General features: G+C 45.6%; 1 protein-coding gene and 1 long non-coding RNA gene across 4 annotated transcripts in view; both read left to right on the forward strand.

Annotated features, from left to right (window-relative positions):
- Positions 1-20,487, forward strand: part of PLCB1 (phospholipase C beta 1) — a 2,298,721-nt gene that overhangs the window by 1,812,141 nt on the left and 466,093 nt on the right. The gene's annotated exons all lie outside the window — the stretch shown is intronic.
- On the forward strand, positions 8,784-17,953 carry LOC147709094 (uncharacterized). The gene is made up of 3 exons (XR_015296682.1): positions 8,784-10,043; positions 15,969-16,199; positions 16,261-17,953. It is a non-coding gene; the product is annotated as an uncharacterized LOC147709094 (long non-coding RNA).

Genomic DNA, 20,487 nt, shown 5'->3' on the forward strand with positions numbered 1-20,487 from the left:
GTGGAAGAAATGGGCGAGGTTGTCGTACAGGTCCTGTGAAGTTATAATGTTGTTTTCAGTGGTAGTTGGGTTGGATAATTCCTTAACGATGTTGAAAAGTTGAAAAGTTCCTTTGTGTTGGCACTGGTTTGAATGCAGGCGGCAAGGGCTGTCTTCTTTGTTGCTCTCAACAGGCAGTGGTAGAGTTTAGGGGCGGTCTTGAAACTGCCCTGTCGGAGGTGTCCTTGCTGGCGCACCATCTTCTCTCCAACTGTTTGCTGTCCTGTATCACTGTTCTTATTTCTTGGGTGTACCAGCTGCCCTTTTTGGAGGCTATTTCCAGGATGTTGCTCTTGATGGTGATGATACTGTATTCACAAATGGTGATCCAGGCATTGAAGGTTTTCATTTCCTGTTTGAGGTTGGTGGCAGTAGGAGGGTTTGAGGTGTTGAGGGCATTCGCCCAGCTGAATCTGAGAATTTGTTCTACCTCCGATGGGGGGCATTGGTCATCTTTAGGGTGGCGGTGCGGGGGCTGGAGATACTGAAGTGGATGATGGAGTGATTGGTCCATGTGAGATATGTCTGAAAATTGGGCCCAGTGTGTGACCTGCAGTGGATGATCTGGGTCAATTTGAGGTTGCTCATACTGTCGAGGAGGTTTGCTGTGTTTTTGTCATTGGGGTCATCGATGTGGAAATTTAGGTCACTGAGGATGATGTAGTCCTTCGGGTCTAAGGCTAGGGGTGCAATGAAGTCTGTGATGGTGTTGCAGAAGTGGAGAGCAGGCCTGGGGGTCAGTGTGTGAGGGTACCTCTGACAGTTGTCTTGTCATCTGGGTGTAGCCTGAAGTTGAAATGTTCCATGACGGTGGTGTTGTGAGCGGTGGCGGTATATTGTATGATCGCTATGAGGATTATGGCTGTTCCTCCTCCCGGCTTGTTGGTGCAGTCCTGGTGAGTGATTTCATATCTGTAGGGCTGTGGTTCCCAAAGTGTGCGCCGCGGCGCCCTGGTGCGCCGTGATTAGAAGCCAGGGGCGCCGCGGCGCAGGATTTGGGTCGTTGAAAATGCAGCCGCATTTCCTCCCCTCCTTTGTGCTGCCAGGTCACTCTGCATCTCAATTACTGATTGATGGAGAAAGCCTTTAGCTCTCACACGTGGCAGACATTGCCCCAGGGCACGCATCTCCCGGTGTTTTCTTCTCGCTCCTATCTGGACTGTTTCTTGAGCCCGGTGCAGCAGCCTGTCCTGTTTCTCTGAGCCTCTATGTAGATGACTGTCCTGCTTCTGGGACCCTGTGGAGCAGCCTGTTATTTTCTGTACCCTGGTGGAGTAGCCTGTCCTTTTCTGTGAGCCCGATTGCGCTGCCTGTCCTGTTTCTCTGCCCCCAGTGCAGTTCTTTCAGCAGGGGCGTAGGAGACACTAAATTTCTGGGGGGGACAGGGACAACCTTGTGGTCTTTCCAGTGACCCTTTAGAAATCGCCTGTTGCATGAGACCGTACGCCCATTTATATGATCAGATACTTTTAAAGTGAAACATTGAGAAAGGCACGCATGTTGTCACAGTTTGTAAGCATTCTTTATTGTTATTTGTAATTAGACAAATGTGGAAAAATCATGTATAGTTTTTATAGTTCACTGAGTTCTATGATCTGCAAGGGACACGTTCTTTGAAGCAGGTACATTAACCCTCCGCCCTACTTTACGATGAGCCAAAACTTCCACTAGACACAATTTTGAACTCTTCTTGTCACTCTGTGAGTCTCTGAGGCTGCTGTTGCCCTATTTGTCTGCAAGGAGAGCCTGTCTTGTTTGAATGCGCCGGGTCCACAGTAGGCATTGGGTGGGTGGGTGCAGGGTCAAGAGCCTGGTTTAAAGTGTTGGGTGGGTGGGTGCAGGGTCAGGGGCCTGGTGGAGGGTGTTGGGTGGGTGGGTACATGGTCAGGGGTCTGGTGGAGACCGTTGGGTGGGTGCAGGTTCAGGGGCCTGGTGGAGAGGGTTGGGTGTGTGGGTGCAGGGTCAGGGGCCTGGTGGAGGGTGTTGGGTGGGTGGGTGCAGGGTCATGGGCCTGGTGGAGGGTGTTGGGTGGGTGGGTACATGGTCAGGGGCCTGGTGGAGACCGTTGGGTGGGTGCAGGGTCAGGGGCCTGGTGGAGAGGGTTGGGTGGGTGGGTGCAGGGTCAGGGGCCTGGTGGAGAGCTTTGGGTGGGTGCAGGGATAGGGGCCTGGTGGAGACCGTTGGGTGGGTGGCTGCAGGGTCAGGTGTCTGGGGGCAGGGGCCTGGTGGACAGCGTTGTGTGGGTGGGTGCAGGGTCAGAGGTCTGGTGGAGAGCGTTGGGTGGCTGGGTGCAGGGTGCAGGGTCAGAGGCCTGGTGGAGAGCGTTGGGTGGGTACAGGGTCAGAGGCCTGGTGGAGAGCGTTGGGTGGGTGGGTGCGGGGTCAGGGACCTGGTGGAGAGCGTTGGGTGGGTAGGTGCAGAGTGAGGGGCCTGGCGGAGAGCGTTGGTTGGGTACAGGATCAGAGGCCTGGTGGAGGGCGTTTGGTGGGTACAGGGTCAGAGGCCTGGTCGAGAGCGTTGGGTGGGTGCAGGTTCAGGGGCCTGGTGGAGAGCGTTGGGTGGGTGGGTACAGAGGGGAGAAGGGTGCAAGGCAGAGGGGAGAAGGGTGCAATGGAGAGGGGAGAAGGGTGCAATGGAGAGGGGAGAAGGGTGCAAGGCAGAGGGGAGAATGGTGCACGACAGAGGGGAGAATGGTGCAAGGCAGAGGGGAGAATGGTGCAAGGCAGAGGGGAGAATGTGCAAGGCAGAGGGGAGAAGGGTGCAAGGCAGAGAGAAGGGTGCAATGGAGAGGGGAGAAGGGTGCAAAGCAGAGGGGAGAAGGGTGCAATGGAGAGGGGAGAAGGGTGCAAGGTAGAGGGGAAAATGGTTCCAGGCAGAGAGGGAGAAGGGTGCAAGGCAGAGAGGGATAATGGTGCAAGGCAGAGGGGAGAATGGTGCAAGGCAGAGGGGAGAAGGGTGCAAGGCAGAGAGAAGGGTGCAATGGAGAGGGGAGAAGGGTGCAAGGCAGAGGGGAGAATGGTGCAAGGCAGAGGGGAGAAGGGTGCAAGGCAGAGGGGAGAAGGGTGCAAGGCAGAGAGGAGAAGGGTGCAAGGCAGAGGGGAAAATGGTGCATGGCAGAGGGGAGAATGGTGCAAGGCAGAGGGGAGAATGGTGCAAGTCAGAGGGGAGAAGGGTGCAAGGCAGAGAGGAGAAGGGTGCAAGGCAGAGGGGAAAATGGTGCAAGGTAGAAAAGGGTGAAAGGCGAAGGTGGAGTAGGGTATAAGGGGGAGAGGGAGATCGTTGCAAGGGGGCGGGGGAAAAGGGTGCAAGGGGAGGGCGAGAAGGGTGTAAGGCAGAGGGGAGAAGGGTGCAAGGGGGATGGTGATGAAGTTAAACATGTGCCCACCCCCCCCCAAACATATCTGCGGAGAACCATGATCAGAGCCCATCCCACGTAAACTTCTTGTAATGCCACAGAGCTCCTTGAGTCTCTCTAGACTGGTTACTTTTAGATGGAGTGCTTTAAGCTACTCAATGATGGTGTTGTATGCATTGAGATGTACTTTACAAGATATTTGTGATTGCAAATAGAGTTTTATGATAGTGATGGCTACTCTCTGAATCCTTCATCACGTCTAGGCTTGATTCTTCATGTAGGCCAGTGGTTCCCAAAGGGTGCACCGTGGCACCCCGGTGCGCGGGTAAAAAAAATGGTGGGGAGCCATGGCCAACTGCCAATTAGGTCAAGGGAGCCACGAGTCAAAAAAGTTTGGGAACCACTGCTGTAGGGGATTGCTGTGGCAATGTCTGGGGCATTTGTGGGGTTGAGCCAGGTCTCAGGGAGGAAGACGATGTTGGTGCGAGGGTAGTGATGAGGTCCCATAATTCAGTTGAATGCTTGCATAGTGAGTGTGTGTTGAGAAGGGTGTTTGTGAGCTGGTGTTTTTTCAGGTGGTGTCTGTGGTGTGTTTGGGGTGGGGCTGGTTGGCGGCCTGGTGTGTGTGCAGTGACAAGTGAAGTGGCAGTGGGTGCAGGTGAAAGGTTCTACCATGGAACATGGGTTGGTGCTGTGGCAGTGTTTGTTGCAGCTTACGGGGTCGAGGGTGTAGAGCTTGGCCATGGTATATCTTTGAGGGGCAGGTGTGCCAGAGGTTGTGGAGCTGGGTGCGGTCCAGGCATGGACAGGTGCAGATGGGCTTGCCTGTGGAGCGTCCACTACACAGCCGAGCTGCAGCCTTCATCAAGGTGGTGCTTTAGGGGGCCTGGCTTCTATTGAGGTTAGTGAATCACTTCAGACTGAGTGCCACGCTGTTGCGCTGCTGCTCTGCCTACGCATTTTATCTTGCCTGCATCTTTTTTTTTTAAACTGTGTTTATTAATGTGTTTTTTTACTGCTTACTTTTAATCTTTTTAGTGTGCGCTGCTCCAATCGGGGCACCTGCTGATCTGCTCCGGGGTTCTTTTAGGGCATTACTCCTTCCTCGGTCTGCCGCGGCTTGCCGTTTGTGTGGAGGGAAGTGACTATTTGGATTTTTTCCCGCCCTCCCACTTCCTGTTTTATTTGCGGGGCTGCACTCTAGTTGTTCCCAGCCTACCCTATTTCACAGCATGCTGGGCCGGACGTGCATCGGTTAGTGGATAACTTCAGACTGCTGCGATGCCTATGCATTTTTTCTTGCCTGCATCTTTTTTAAAGAAAACTCTGTTTATTAATGTGTTTTTTTAGTGCTTACTTTTAATTTTTTTAGTGTGCGCCGCTCCAATTGGGGCACCTGCTGATATGCGCGGGGGCTCTTTGGCTTGCCGTTTGTGCGGAGGAAAGTGAGTATTTGGATTTTTTCCCTCCCTCCCACTTCCTGTTGCATTTGTGGGGCTGCGTTCTAATTGTTCCCGGCCCAGCCTATTTAACAGCATGCTGGGTCGGACGGGCAGCAGACGCACCACTGGCACGCCAAAGGCAAGCCCGTATGCGCCCGCCCACGCACTGTTTGCGGCTTGCACCAGAAACCATGGCCGATTTACCCCACATCTTGATAATTTATTCTAGAAGGCAGCTTCTTGATTTACAAGTGCAGGGGGAGTCACACTACAGGTCTATGAACTTGCAGAATGCAAGATGTATGAGTGCGTAATTTGTCAGGCACTCCTTCTGTTAGGTGCTTTAAGAAATCTCCTAGAGGAGAGTCGTCAGCCCTTTTCTCTGTTCCGGAATCATTTTTTTATGGGTTACCTTGCTAACGCCAGATCTTTGATTAAGAATAAGGTGGAATTTAGAGATGTTGTGTCCCTTTGTAAGCCTGACTGGGTATTCATCACTGAAACCTGGGCCAGCGATTGCTCTGGGCCTGACCTGGTAGAGGCTATCCCCTCCGGCTATCCTCTTTCTAGATTTGATAGGGTAGGGAGGATAGGTGGAGGTCTAGGAGTATTATATAAAGACACTAACTCTTGCTTTACGGAGCCACTCACTACTCCCTCAGATCCCTATCAGGCTCTATATTTTTTTCTGAAGGTCCTCCCAACTGAAAGCTTTATTGGCGTAGTGACCTATTGGACTCCTGGACCCAGAGCAATATTCAATCAGGATTTTAGCAATCTAATAAAGCCCTATTTGGCAAGATCAAACATACCACTCCTGGGTGACTTTAATTTTCATCTGGAGAAGACTCTTTACAGAAACGCAAGCATTCTTAGAAACTATGGATTCCTGTGGCCTCTCCAAGTAGGTTATGAGCCCCACTCATATAGCAGGACACACTCTGGATGGCATTTTTTCTAATGATTCTCTGATTAAGGTGGAAGAACCTATTCAACTCTCTTGGTCCGACCATTATGCCATTCCATTCCAGCTGTGAACTGTAGCATCTCATTTAGGCCCCAATATTAATAATAGAGTGGAGATGAAGAGAAACCTTTGCCTTATTAACAAGGAGGTTCTTCTTAACATACTAAGCTATTATCATCGGCCCCCCCATTCTGACATTAATTCAATCTATTCTGACTTCTCTAACTGGCTTTTGTCAGCCTTAGATTCCATTCTGCCCCTCTTAAGGAGCACTATGTGGCCAGAAAATGGCCCTCAGCTCCTTGGTTCTCACAGAGACTGAGAAAACTTAGACAAGTATGCAGACACCAGGAAAGTAAATGGCGCCGTGATCTTAAACCAGTGGAGAGAGATTTGCACAAGCTTAGATTGAGAGAAATGCTACTACGGAGGAAAAGATATTATTTTATTCTAGGATTACAGAATCCTTAAGGTCTCCAAAGGAACTTTTTACTGTGATTAATTCTCTGCTGGCCCCCTCAGCCATTGCTTCTACTGACGTTTCCCAGGATCTTTGTGACAAAATGGCGGGCTTTTTTCAAGCTAAAATCAATTAAATCTATTCCTCCCTGGAGATCCTCAATGCCAGAGGATCTAATGTAGATCTTCCATTGGACTCCCCCGTTGTGGATCATTTGGTAGCTCTTATGGAGGAAGGTTATCTCCCCCCCCCATTGCAAGAGGATACAGAGCGGTTGCTAAATGGAATCAAGTCTGGTTCCCTGCTGGAGACCTGCCCTTTGAACATTTTGAAATTAGGAAGGGAAGTTATTGTTCCGCACTTGACCTCACTCTTTAACACTCTTATTGCAACTGAGCAGTATCCCATCACGTGGAAAACTGCGGTGGTTAAACCCCTTTTAAAGAAGCCCTCTCTTGATCCAGCTGAGTTAAAGAATTACCGCCCCATTTCCCTATTACCTGTTCCGCCAAAAACTTTGGAGAAACGTCTGAATTTCTATCTCAGTTCCTATTTGGAGGAACACCAGCTGCTCGATGGTTTGCAGCATGGGTCCAGAAGTGAGCACAGTACTGAGACTGCGTTAACCTCGGTACTTAACAACATCCGAAGTCAGGTTGATGACAGTGATATGACATTACTGAGCCTTCTGGACCTTACGGTGGCCTTCAATACTATTTCCCCCTTAATATTGGTGGACAGGCTTAGAGAAATAGGGATCTAGTGCTCCGCCCTGAATTTGCTCACCTCATTTCTTATGGACCGGTCGCAGAGAGTTAAGATGGGCCAATTCTATTCAGTTTCTAATCAGTTGTTCTGCAGAGTCCCACAGGGATCCTCATTGAGTCCTGCCCTTTTTAATATTTATGTAGCCCAACTCGCCAGGTTTGTAAGATCTTTTGGGCTAGAAGTGTTATGCTACGCTGATGGCACTCAAATTATGGTATCTATCACTGACAGCGTAGAAACATCGGCGGCAAATTTTAAAAACTGTATGCAGGCAGTGGCTTCCTGGATGGTAGAGAACTATCTAAGACTCAATGGGGATAAATCTGAGGTTTTAATTTTTGGAAACCATCAGGATATCTGGTCAGAGGCTTGGTGGCCGGATACCCTTGGCCCCTGCCCCCGCCCTGGCCCCAGCGCTAAAAATGTAGGCATCATAATTGATAATCCCCTTTCCCTGGGCCCCCAAATCAATAGAACAGTTTCCTGCTTTGGAATTATAAGGACTCTGTGAATGATCTCCCAATTTCTCTCCTTTTCCTCCCGAAAACAGGTAGTGGTGGTCTTTGTGTTGTCTAGACTAGACTGCCATAATGCCCTCTATTTGGGTATTAATAAGGGGCTTGGGCATCGACTTCAGCTAGTGCAGAATGCTGCTGCCAGGCTGGTAATGGGTCTTCCCAAATATCACTCAGTCTTGGCCACTTTCAGTAATCTAAACTGGCTTCCACTTGGTCGGAGAATTGTATTCAAAGCTCCTGCCATGTTCATAAGGCTTTCTACAATATGGGGTCAGAAGATAACAAAAAACTCTTTTGGAGATAAGTGCCCACTAAGCAGTTAAGATTGGCTAGCAAGAAATAGCCGATAGTTCCAAGTTTTAGGAAAGTCAGATGGGGGGATAAAGCTTTTTCTTTGGCTGCAGCTAAACTTTGGAACTCTCTTCCTTCTCAATCTCGGCTCTGGAAACTCATTCTCTCTTCCGTAAAGCCTTGAAGACCTGACTTTTCACTCTTTCAATTCTGTAAGCCTTGTACATATGTGCACCTCTTTCTCCTGGCCCCTATCCGCAGCGCCTTGATGCCCCTGGGCTGAGTTTGCGCTTTACAACGCTTATATTCATTTATTAATTCACTGGTAGGAAGAACAGTGAGTGGGAAAACCAATAATGGAATCCCCAGTGGTGAGAACCCAGGCAACTCCGATGTCACTGGATCAGTCTGGAACAAGCAGGAACTAGAGGCCACAGGCAAGTGGCAAACTAGGTGTTTAAAAATAATTATACAATTTTCAGTAAGTATTTTTTTTGTAAATATTTTAAATACCTTTTATAATCTAAAATTCATTTAAATTTAATGTTTTAAAACATTCATTAAACTAAGCAATAAACAATTCTACACATTACCCTCAATAACTTATAATACATATTTTACTTTTGCTAGAGCAGATTTTAATTTCATTTAATATACTATAATTAAATATATAAGTCAAATTTAAGTTTAGAGCAGTTTTTAAATTTGTCATTCTTTTACTTTTTTCACATTAACATTTCACTTAAAAATATTAACAATTTTTTAAAACTTTAAAAAACTTTTATTAATTTCCCTATACTTAACTATAGGGAGAACTCCCCCCCCACCCCCCCATTGGAGAGGTCTTGGTCGAGTATGCAGAGCTTAAAATACGTTCAGAAAGTCGCTACTGACACAAACATATCATAGTCATTTTTGATATTTTTACTGACTGGCCCCATTTCAGGGGATAGAGACATATAAGTTTACACTTCTTCAGTAACTTTACACTGGTAAATGATGAATATCAAAAGAAGTAAAGTTAGTATAGATTTTCTCACATGCAAAGTTTCCTTTCTGAATAACCCACTGGAGAAAGTAAACAGGGCTCCTACATCCTTGTTTGCTTTGTTTTTCACCTCCTTCATAACTTTCATACAATGGGTAACAATGGCAGTGCTAGGGGTATCAAAGAGCAAGAGCACTGTGGCCGCTGCTGCCCCTGTTGACCCTTAATTGGGGACATTGTGGCATCAGTCTGCCATCAAATGAGTGGTTCGAACAAACTCTGATGCTCCATGATGGCTAGTCAGAAGGCTCCATCTATCACAGTTATTCCTCTTTTTGGAGCTATTACTCCACCTACTGTGAGCACGTGTGACTGGTCTGAGCAGAGCTTGCTACAAACAATGATGGTCCATCTTGAACAGCACATGTTCTTCCACACTGTCGCTTTGGTGTGCAACCACACAAATGGAAAATTATATTTGCCTAAGTTCAAAAATGGCTATGCCAATTTTCTTATTTGGAATTTTGGTAAATAACCTTAAGATCTAGCTGATAATGATTTATTGTAAGAGAGCAGAAAATATTACATATTTTTTACATTAACATTTCACATAAAAATGTAAATTGTTTTTAAAATGTATTATTTACCCTTTACTTCACCACTGGGAGATGGGTTTGCCTGGGATAAGCTAGACAAATGTTTTGCGACAAAAATACTCTAACCCACCCTCATCCGATGTGCCGCTTTCAATGAACGAACTGCATGCGAAGATTCATGAACTTATGAATTTTTTTTTACAATCTTTGTATGATCGGGTGTAGTCCATTGATATTAGACTTTGCTCCTTGTAAACTTTAAGGTGTTACCCTACTGCTTTCAGTTCAGTATTTTACCTACCTCCCTGTATTTTTCTGACATTCATCACTCAGTCCGACATCACTCCAACTGTAGCCCTGATTTTCAGGTGACTAATGTTATTACTAGTGAACTGACTGAATCTATTACTAGTCACTCCCCAAACATTCTTTTGAACCGTACTTCTAATGCAGTCATTCTATTTCAACTGCCAGTTTCTCTTTACTTGACCGTGCCCATATGTATTAATTTGAACTAACTTTCTGGTGTTAAATGACAATTGTATGATGGCTATTTGTAAACAAGGGTTTTAACATTTGTAACTCTAGTCAGATAAGTTATGTAAGAATAAGCCCCTGGGTAGGACCCTCATTTAAAAACTATTTATTATAATTTTTATAATCTTTATTCTAAGGAGCTAATTTGTGGTAGTTTCAAAGCGAAGTGAACTGTCGACATTTGCCCTCTGACTGAGTTTTGCAACACTGTTTCTTCAGGTCAGGTAGATCACAGAGGTATGGACTTAGGCATTTATATTTTAACTAGAGATTTAATAAATATGCATGAGTTTAATTTATCACAGTCTAATACATTGGCAATGCCTTTTGGTAGGGGTAGGTCCTCTACCTTAGATTACATTTTTATGTTAAATGGCTTTTTGAGTAATTACTGACTCATACAGGGACCCAAGGGATGTCAATATCGGGGATATCAATCTGCTAACCCTGACCTTTGTGATCTCTACACATTGTGCTTGCCAATCTACAGTATATACACACTGTTTTACAACACAGCACAATAGTTTGAGACTTAAGCAAACTCCCTAGCCTTGAAATAATTTTGAAGAATGTTTAGAATTTCACATCTTGGTGGTGTTTTGACTTATCTATCAGGTACTATGCATTTTTCAAAGCATACCTTTTTCCACATCAGTTAGTCCAAAATTGTTTTTTAATTATGATGACATTTTATTAGCAATTTGTCAAGTCATTGATGAGGTTACCGTTGACCTTTTTCAGAGCAACTTGAAACCATGGGCCCCAATCGTAACCAATGTTTTTTAACAATTGTAGCTTAACTGATTTATTACCTTCTTAGTCTACTTCTATATTTGTTTCGATTTTTCATAGGAGCAATAGACAGGAACCCCAATGCTATATAGACCAATAATGTATTGATTGACTCTTAAAAAAAACATTTAGGCAGTTACTTTTTTTAAATTAAATTCAGGAATGGGCCCATGTAAATATTTTAGCTTCTTCTGATATGGCTTTAAAGAGAACTTAGGCACTCTGGAACAATGTCCTAACCTCAACTTATTGTTAGCAAAATACACAATTGCTTGACTCTGTCCATTATATTGAGCTTTTATGGACTTTTCTCTGGCTTTTGACAGGGTCAACATGTCAGTATTGTGACTCTTTTTAATTGCATTGGGCCTTGACCCTGTTTTTCTTAATTTTCTTGCAGATTTGCACTGTAATCTTCCCACAAATGTGAGGTGAGAGTTGATTTAGAAGGAGAGCTAACAGATTCTATTGCTTCTGTTTATTTTATATAATAACACGTTGGAGCTCTACCTAGTGAGTAGACGTTTTGCTGCGCCTATGGTTCATGGGAACTTAAAGGAGGCAAATGCCCTAGTGTCTACAGGAGTGTCAAGATAGCCCGCTACAGCCAATCCTGGTGCTGCTCTCATGCTGCTGAGAGCAGCATTCGATTAGTGTGGAGACCTGCTGCAGCCTGCAGACCAGATCAGTGTTCATGGACTGAAGCAGGAAGACTGGGGGCGAGCCAGTGCATGCTGTGATTAGGTACATTTTTATTTTATTATTCTTAACCCACTGATGCACTTTAAGACCCAAACTGCCTTCAGCCTCAGTGCCAGAGTTTTCAGTTGTGGTTCAGTATAAACTCTGTTTATAACGAGCCGTGACTCACAGCTTTGGCGTTGACCTAGCATTGGGGGTTATTGGTTGCCCTACCCGATATTTAGGGTGCCAGCAGCCACTGCTGGTATTGCTGTTGCACAAGCTGTGCTCCTGCAATGCCCTTGAAACAATTGTGTGAAAATTATCGACTGACACAATGAGAAGCTCTTCATTTGGCAGGTTGGTGCCCCCAGGGCCATTTGGAGGGCAGGCTTCCATCACAATAGCGGTTTGGCAACCTACCTGCCAACCTGTATCATTTCAAGATACACATGAATGTTGTGGAGTATTTCTTGTCCGGATATATTGAACACAAATGGGGCAATGCTGCCTCGTAATGAGTAGAACAAACACTCATAAGGCAAAACCTCTAAAATGTATTATTAACAAACCTGCCAACATGGGGGCCTGGTCTGCCGAGCTGCGGAATGGCCACTAGCTAAGCGAGCTCCGCTGGCTTAGTACCAATCCTGAGGTTATCTGCACGAACGGAGAGCTGCTGCTGTGACATAAACACCCCCAGGTGGTGCCTGAAAGGCGGTGGACCGACTGTGCCGATCCACGTGTCTGCGTCCCCTTCCTACGACAGGCGGCGTGCACCGGCCGGGAAGAGATTGGCTGCTGGGCTTGGTGCGCTGGGGTGAGGGCCGGATACGCCGGCTAATTGAGACCGCAGTGTGACTGGCGGTGAAGGCTGCGGACTACTCCCGGACCACCAAGCAGATTCCGCGATCATATGAGGTGCGGGCGTGGAGAGACGAAACTTCGGAGGTGAGGAGCCGAACAGGAGGGCAGTTTTTGGATTAATTGTGAGGTGAGCACCCGCACGAAGAGTGAGGAGCCATGAGTCGGAGCTTCGTGGGTCCGGTGCCAAGAGGGAGATCTCACAGTAATCCTGTAACACGGCCAGAGGAAGAAAGGTGGACAAGTTGCGATTGTTGGGCAATTGGTGAAACAAACATGCCAACACAAAATAAGTAATGGATGAGCGATGGACGGATGTCATAAGTGCTGGTATTAGGAATGGGCAGAATAAAACCACAGTAGTTCACATTTTGCAGAGTATTTTGCAGAAAAGGTATTTGTTTGATTTTCCTTTTGGAAAAAATGCTGACATTTTGAAACACCATTTTAGTCCAACATTTAACATTTCCCCTTTTCATATAGTATTCTTTCACACAAGGCAAGCCTCAAAGGGTGTATCTCTGAAAAAGTAAATGTTGTGAAGACCTATTTACTGGAAAAGAGCTGTCACCAAAGTACGAAATCCTCCTCTCATTTCACTCACAGGAACCAGAGAAGCAGTCCAAGCGAGCAAGGGCATTTCTCAACCAAATGTGAAAGCAACATGCAGGACCCTCACCAAACGTGAAATAAATTTTACCTGGGAAAATGTCTTTCCTGGGAATAATCCTGAATAAATGACTGAGGCATGATTTACTATGGGCATTGCTTAATTTCAGCTGGTGGTTTTCGGTGCTCGGCACCTGCGCTTAATTGTCAACACCTGCATTTGTGACAATGTGCCACAAGTTGGCACTATCGGACGCTAATTTAGAGATGACCACAACAACAATTAATTAATAATTCAATAAACAATAAAAATGGCTATTACCTGTCAACCAAGCCATTCTATGGGGCCTGAAATAGTCTGAATTGTCACACTTGTAGGAATGTGATGGTTAGTAGCTGTGTTGTTACTATCATTGGCAACATGGCAGGGGCAGTGTGTGGTGCAAGCTGCAGTCGCCTCCTGACGGGAACCCTGGCACTTATTATTATTTTTTTTTTTAATTAAGCACTGCCCATGAGAGACAATTTCACTTCTACCAGCGCCATCTGCTATTCTATATTCTTTATCCTGGCCAATACTTCAAATTAAAGATCTAATTGGTAAGTTAAATAGGATTGCTGTCAGAATAGGAGATATAGGGATCCTTATAATTTATCAATGTCTGTGAAAAAAATGTAAAACTTTCAAACTTCCTGTTAGACCTGGCATCTTTGGCGTGGTTTCTTTTTGCCTCTGCCTCCTGTATTTTTGACGCTGTGCAGGATTTCGTTTTTGTTGATTTAGATGTTTTGGGCACTTTGCCACTGCCGATCAGAGTCAAAGTGCAAGTGCTCCCTGTGTAAATTGATATTGTGATTGGTTATCCATGATTGGCATATTTGTATTACCAAGAAGTCCCTAGTAAAGTGCACTGTGTGTGCCAGGGCTGGTGATACAAAGGCTACTATTCGGCCTGCAGCACTGATTGTGCCACACACATGAGTAGCCCTAAACTGGTGTCTCAGGCCTGCCAACACAGTGCCTGTGTGCAGTCTGTGAACTGTCATGTCCTCCTGGTCAGAGTCCCCACTGACCAGGCCTAACCCTGCCCTTTCTGTACACATTGGTCACCCCTATTGAAGGCCCAAGGTAACCCCTAGGGCAGGGTGCAGTGTATGTGAAGGGTAGAGCATGTACTAGTGCAGGTGACATGCTCTGGTAGTGTATTACAGCCATTTTAATTTTCGACTATTGTAAGGCTACCTAGCCCATAGGCTATCATGGGGAATGCTGGCTACAGTGGCTACCAGCATATCTTCCCCTAGGAGCAAGGTAGGACATAAACGTCTGGTATCCCTGAACTCAGAATTTAATAACACATCTTTTAGGAAAGGTGGTTTTTAAATCCTGTGTCTGAGAACAGCACTTTTAGAAAGTTCCTGTTCTCTTGTCTGACCTACCTGTGTGCCTTGGCTGGTTTGTGAATTGACTGTCTGGTTTGAGAGTGACGGGGGATGGGGAGCCCCCAGGAGGCTGGCTGAGTTAGCCCTAGGCTGAATGACTGCATCTGCATCTGGAGTGCTGGGAGGGGATAGCACCTGGGCCTTATTAGGGCTGTGTCTGCCTTTCACAGTGCTGGCTCCACCTCCTGCTGGGCAGCTGACGACCCTGCCCCTCTCTCTGAAAGGAAAGGAGAAGCCAGGAAAACAAAGTGCTCAAGGAACACCCAGAACTGGTTCAGACCGGGCTCAGAGCCCTCCTGCACAAAGGGAACAAAGACTGTTAGGGGTATGAGTACAGGACCCCTACAGAAAATTAGATCATCCTGGAATCAAGAAGGAACCTCTGCCAAGGAGAAAGCTGGAAGACTGAAGAAGGAAGACCGTCCTGCTCTTGCTCTGCTGGACTGACCTGCAGTTGCTTTGCTGCCAAGGAGCGGGGAAAAACTTTGCTTTGTGCTGTGTCCCCTTGCTTGAAGGTATCTCCAAGGCATGAAGAAGAGCTGGTTCCCTGTTAAGAAATCCCAGGAACAAAAGGACTTCACCCCAGCTTCCCTGAACTCTGCTAAGAGAGTTCTGTCCTTCCTAGAGTGCCTGGGCCAGTTGTGGGGCTTCTGGAAGTTGTACCTGTGTTGGGAAGCTAGAAACCAAGATTTTAAAGACTTTCTGCAAGTTTTATCGTATCGCTCGCTTGCGGACGCATCCCCGTCAGTGCGAGGAAATTCCTGCTGCCGCAAAGGCTGAGATCATATCAGCGCCTAGTGCTGCTGCCAGAGTCGTTGCATCCTTCGTTTGCGGGACGCACCAGTCCGGTGTGGGAAGATTACCATCGCTGCGACTATCGTCACAGAGCCAGTCGTCACTGGAGATCGTCGCCGCCCCGGAGATCGTCGCATTGTACCTTTTGGGAGCCGCTTCCACCGAAACCTGTGCACCGGAGTCCACGCAAGGTATCGCATCCCTCCCCATACAGACAGGAGTCACCGCAACACGCCCGCTGCGTCCAGCGGGGTTGTCACATTGCCTCCCTAGGGTCTCAGGAGTGATGCATCGCTTGATTTTCAACGCTACAGCTTTCACTTGGAACTTTTGTCACATCTAAAGGTACTGTTGGCTAAAATGTGATGCATCGGTGGATTATTTTAACGCAACCTTAAGAACACTTTTGAAACCATATTCTTGAACTGTGTATGTTGGATTTTTGTTGTTTTGGTCTTCTGTAGTTTAGATTAAATACCTTTATTTTTCTAAACTGTTCAGGAGTCAGTTTGTGATGTTTTCACTCTGTTACTGTGAGTTTTGGTACAAATACTTTGCACTTTGCCTTCAATAAGCCTGACTGCTCGTGCCAAGCTACCATGGGGTGAGCAGGGGCTACCTGAAGAGTGTTTCCTCCTTACCCTGACTAGAAGCAAGGGTCCCTATTTGTACAGTGGTACCTACCTCTAACAACTAGAGACCCCAGTTCTAACACTTCCATATTTCAAAAAGTAAAACATATATTTCAGATCTGTCATCAGATCATTGGGTTTAGGCTGCCGACCCACCAGTGATCAGATTAATCTTTTCCACCTTTAAAAAGTTATGAATTCAGAGTTCAGTTTACCATGTGACACATGAGGATATAATCCAGTAGACTTATCATCCAGCGTTGTGACACTGTAGCAGGGCACCAAACCCAAAGCAGCTCTGGCAAATGTTGCCAGACCAGCCCCATACGGTGCATAGTAAATGAGAGCAGTGAGCTTGCCTGACCACTACACGGGGCTGGGTGTTACTCCACCCAGGAAAATTTGAAAAACATGGCAAAAAAGTGTGCATTTTACAACACATTTTTTATTATATTGTCAATTGTATTCGTTTTTAAAGCATAGTAAATGATGACCTTGCAGTGCACCAGGATACGGCAATATTTATTGGTGCTCATCAATTATTCCCTTACTATCACCCCCAATGATGCCTTTCATCTCTCCATAGCCCCTCTCTCACATGTATTTAATTTGTTTTATAGCACCACGTCATTGTAGGGTGTCGGAGCATTTTACATCACACACACATATAGAGACAATTAATCAAATGTCTGTAAATCAGTGTATAGAAAATGTTACATGATACACGGGGGACTACAATGTGTTAAATTCACATTTCATTCATACTGGTATGCATTTTAAATGAGTACTTGGTCTGGGGAAGCACAAACTCAGTATTCAGAATGTAACACTGTGGATAGGGTTGACTTTACTAATAAGAATTTATTTCTATTCAAACAAACCCTTTTTTAGCAAAATAAGGATAATGGAAGACCAGGAAAAACATAACTTTCTAACCAAGATTGCAATTGTAAACTATGAACTGCACAGTAACCAAAGGATCTCTGTGACAAAAGCAGTACCCACTGAGCTATGCACATACAATACTGTTCCGTGATTTCTGAACACTACACACTCTTTGCAGTAGGCATATTAACCCTTTACTCTACCTTAGATGAGTCCAAGCTGTCACTAGACAAATCTCTGATCAGCAGGTACATTAATCACCAGAGTTATGTTGGTACTTTTATTGTTTCCTGAAAATTGTTGGATATACGTGGAACTCTGCAGTGCTTTTAAAACTGCTGCTCTGCTACAAAACTGGCCCCAGTACCTTCCAGTCTCCCGGGGTAACGCCCAATGGCCGGTACGGCCAGTTGGGCATTGCACTGCACGTAAGCCAAGAGGATTATATGTGGCTTGTGAAAATTAAAATTCAAATTCACAAACTTATGGCTGGCTACATATGAAACTGTGCAGTACAAACTGTACAATTACCATACAAGACCACTATTATGAATATATTTCAAAAGTGCCAGTTTAGATTCTGATTAGATGCTACGACAGACATGTACCAGAAGTGACTACATTGCAAGAGAAAGAAAACAGGAAAGAAACAGTGGTAAGACTTTCTTTACAGGCAACACTACCACATGCCACAATACAGTTCTAACCTTAAGGGTACCAAAGCGATAAAACTTTGTAGGATACTGTAGTAGGTGTAGTTATCGTTAGTAACATTTTATGATGTGACAGTATGTCATATTTAGGATAAAGCAACCCCTGCTGTAAATGGTAAGAATATAGCAAGTTACCAAGGAGTTCTGTGGTCATAAGGAGGACAGAAGAAGAAGGCCACATTTCTTTTTAAGATCATGGAACTCCATGATGACTTGTGATATTCCCATAATGTACATCAGAGAGTACATTATTTCTTATATTACAAGCTCACACCATCACCCTTCCTGCAGACTGCTTAAATCCTTGGTGTGTTGCTTACTCATATGGAAGAGATAGGATGTTTGGTGGTGTAGAAGATTGGGTTACTGGTCGAGGAGGTGAAACCCTAATCAAGCAGCATCCACAATTCTCATTAGGGAAACACACAAAACCTCAAATAAGCCTATGGTCAACCCTCTGGTAGCTTGGCACAAAAGCAGTCAGTCTTAATTTAGAGGCAATGTGTAAAGTATTTATGTAGCACACAAACAGTAATAAAATGAAAACACAAGACAGGCAAAATCCAACACAAATTTAGAAAAATATAGTAAAATGTAATAAAACATTTGACACCAAAAGGACAAAAAGTTCAATTAGTAGAACTAGAGACATGTAATTTAAAAAATGTAGGGAACACTAGTGCTCAAAAGCATAAAGCGCCATCTGTGGTTATCTGGTTGCACCAGACCAGGACAAAGTCACAAGTAGAGGCTGACTGCGATGGAGAATGACCCAATACAGGGTCCAAGTTAGTCCCGCTGAGAAATGTACCTTAGCTCCTGGTAGCAGAGCACTGCCCAGCTCAGTCCTGAGAAGTGATGTGAGGTCTGTGTCAAAGATGCATCATGAATCTGTTGTTCCGATGAGCTGCAGGGGTTGCAATTCAGGCTGGCATCCAGGTTGCATCTCTCTGTGTCGGTTCGGATGAGAAGCTGCAAGGTCAGTATCGAGGATGTGTCGTGCAGTGGCGGTTATAATGAGCTGAACAGGCTGCGATGCGGGCTTGCATCATTGCTTTGCCGCACTGCGTCAGTTCCGATGATGTGCTGTGAAGACCTGCATTGGGTTTGTGTTGCACTGTGTCGATTGCGATGAAACCCCAGCTGGGCTGGCAGAGCACCTTTACTCCCACTTTCAAGGGTCCAGAACGAGAGGGACACCGCTTGGGGAGTTAGGAGTAGGACTCACAGCAGGTAGAGTCCAGGTGCAGGGTTCATGATGATTTGAACTTTTCTGTCCCTGAGGCTCTGATCAGAAGGCCAGCCAACTAGCCCTTGTAGTCACTCTGGTGATCCTGGATTCAAGGTGCAGGTCCAGTGCTTCTCACTCAGGCAGCAATGCAATAGGGCAGCAGAGCAGTCCTTCTTTCAGCAGAGCAATACAGCAGTCATTTTTTGAGCCTTCCTTGGGTCTAGAACTGTACTGAAGTGCTGGGGCACAAGGTCCAATATTTATACCTGGTGCCCATTTTGATGTGGGGGAAGCTTCTGAAGTCCTTTGCTAAAGAATTTTCTGGAATGTACTGCCTCTCTGCCCTGGGCCAAGCTTGTCTGAGGATTGAAAAGAATAGTGTGAAACTCTTTGAGAGAGTGCAGAGGCAGAGTCTTTGTGATGTGGAGGTGTAGTAGATGACAGCTCCTCCCCTTCATTCTGACAGAGATGGTCCATCCTACCAATGTCAATTGTGCTTTGTCTCACTGTCTGGGAGTAACACACAACGACGGAACGCCAACTACACCTAGTCATATGACCCAGGGTGTAGGATGCAGTCACCAAATGTTTTGGACATGAAATTACCAACATTATAAAAGTGCCATTTTCTGAATTTTGACTTAAAATACAACTTTACCATTAAATATGGTTTTAAATTACAGTTCTTTAAATCCCAAACTCGACATTCCTACTTGCTCCCATTTGGAAGTTATCAATTAATAAATGTCAAAAGGTAACCCAATGTTACCCTATAGGAAAGGTAGGTATTGCAGTAGAGAAAAACAAATGTAAGGGTTTTTAACTACCAGGACATGTAAAAGTTAGAGGTACATGTCCAACTTTTTAAATACACTGCACACAGCTCTATGGGCTGTTTAATGCCTATCCTAGGGGTGACTTATTTGTGTCGAAAAGGAATGTTTAGGCTAGGTGAGAGGTTCATTTTGCCAGGTCGAAATGGCAGCCCTGAGACATATTCAAAGGGCTACTAAAGTGGGTGGTACAATCAGTGCCGCAGGCTCACTTGTACATAACTGCAAGGGTACTATTGGGTGCAAAAGAATATTGCTTCAGACCGTTTCTATTCTGTCTTATAGATTTGACATTTCCAAAAATGATTTCAAACACACCAATACCAGTTAACTTTTCTGTGCAGTTTTATATAGCGCCCACAGCTGCTGAAGGCATTGGAGCACTTTACATCATCACCAGTTACAAATACAAATTTATTATTGTAGGCACAGCGAGATGAAGTGATTTGCCCAAAATCATGGCTGTTAAGCCGATGGTGGGAGAGCCATCACCTTTGATAAAGAATGTGACTGCATTGTTGAAGGAAAGCATAACTATGGAAAGGAATTGTTCGAAACTGGTTCTTGGACATTCACAGAGGGATCACCATCCTCTATCTGAAAAATGTGCATTAACCTGGTTCCAGTTCCTAGTTCTATACTGAACACGGGAGGGAGAGCTAACCGGAATACTCAAAGGACTCATGAACTCCAGTGCTTGTATCTTTTGTAAACAGTCTCCCTGAGATGAGGGACAACCTGAAGCCTGCTCATCTTGCTGACGATCTGTGGGCCTGCCTTACCCGCTAAGAAAGGGAAGGGGCAACTGACCCTGCAAGAAGAGACTATCAGAGTAGGAGAAGCCCAGCCACTTTAGCAGGAGTGTTGGGCAGCCCAGAAAAACTGGACTAAACTGGGGAGTGTAGCTGGCACTGACCCAAGTTTGAAGAGCGTCTCCTCGACGCCAAATGATTTTCCACAATAAGCCAAGTTAGCCAAATTATACTGTAACCCCACTATATGTCAGCCACTGCGACCTTGATGAGTCTACCATCTACCAGAGTCCAGG

This window comes from Lissotriton vulgaris, chromosome 6 (genome assembly GCF_964263255.1).
Source record: "Lissotriton vulgaris chromosome 6, aLisVul1.2, whole genome shotgun sequence".
Taxonomy (NCBI): Eukaryota; Metazoa; Chordata; class Amphibia; order Caudata; family Salamandridae; genus Lissotriton; species Lissotriton vulgaris.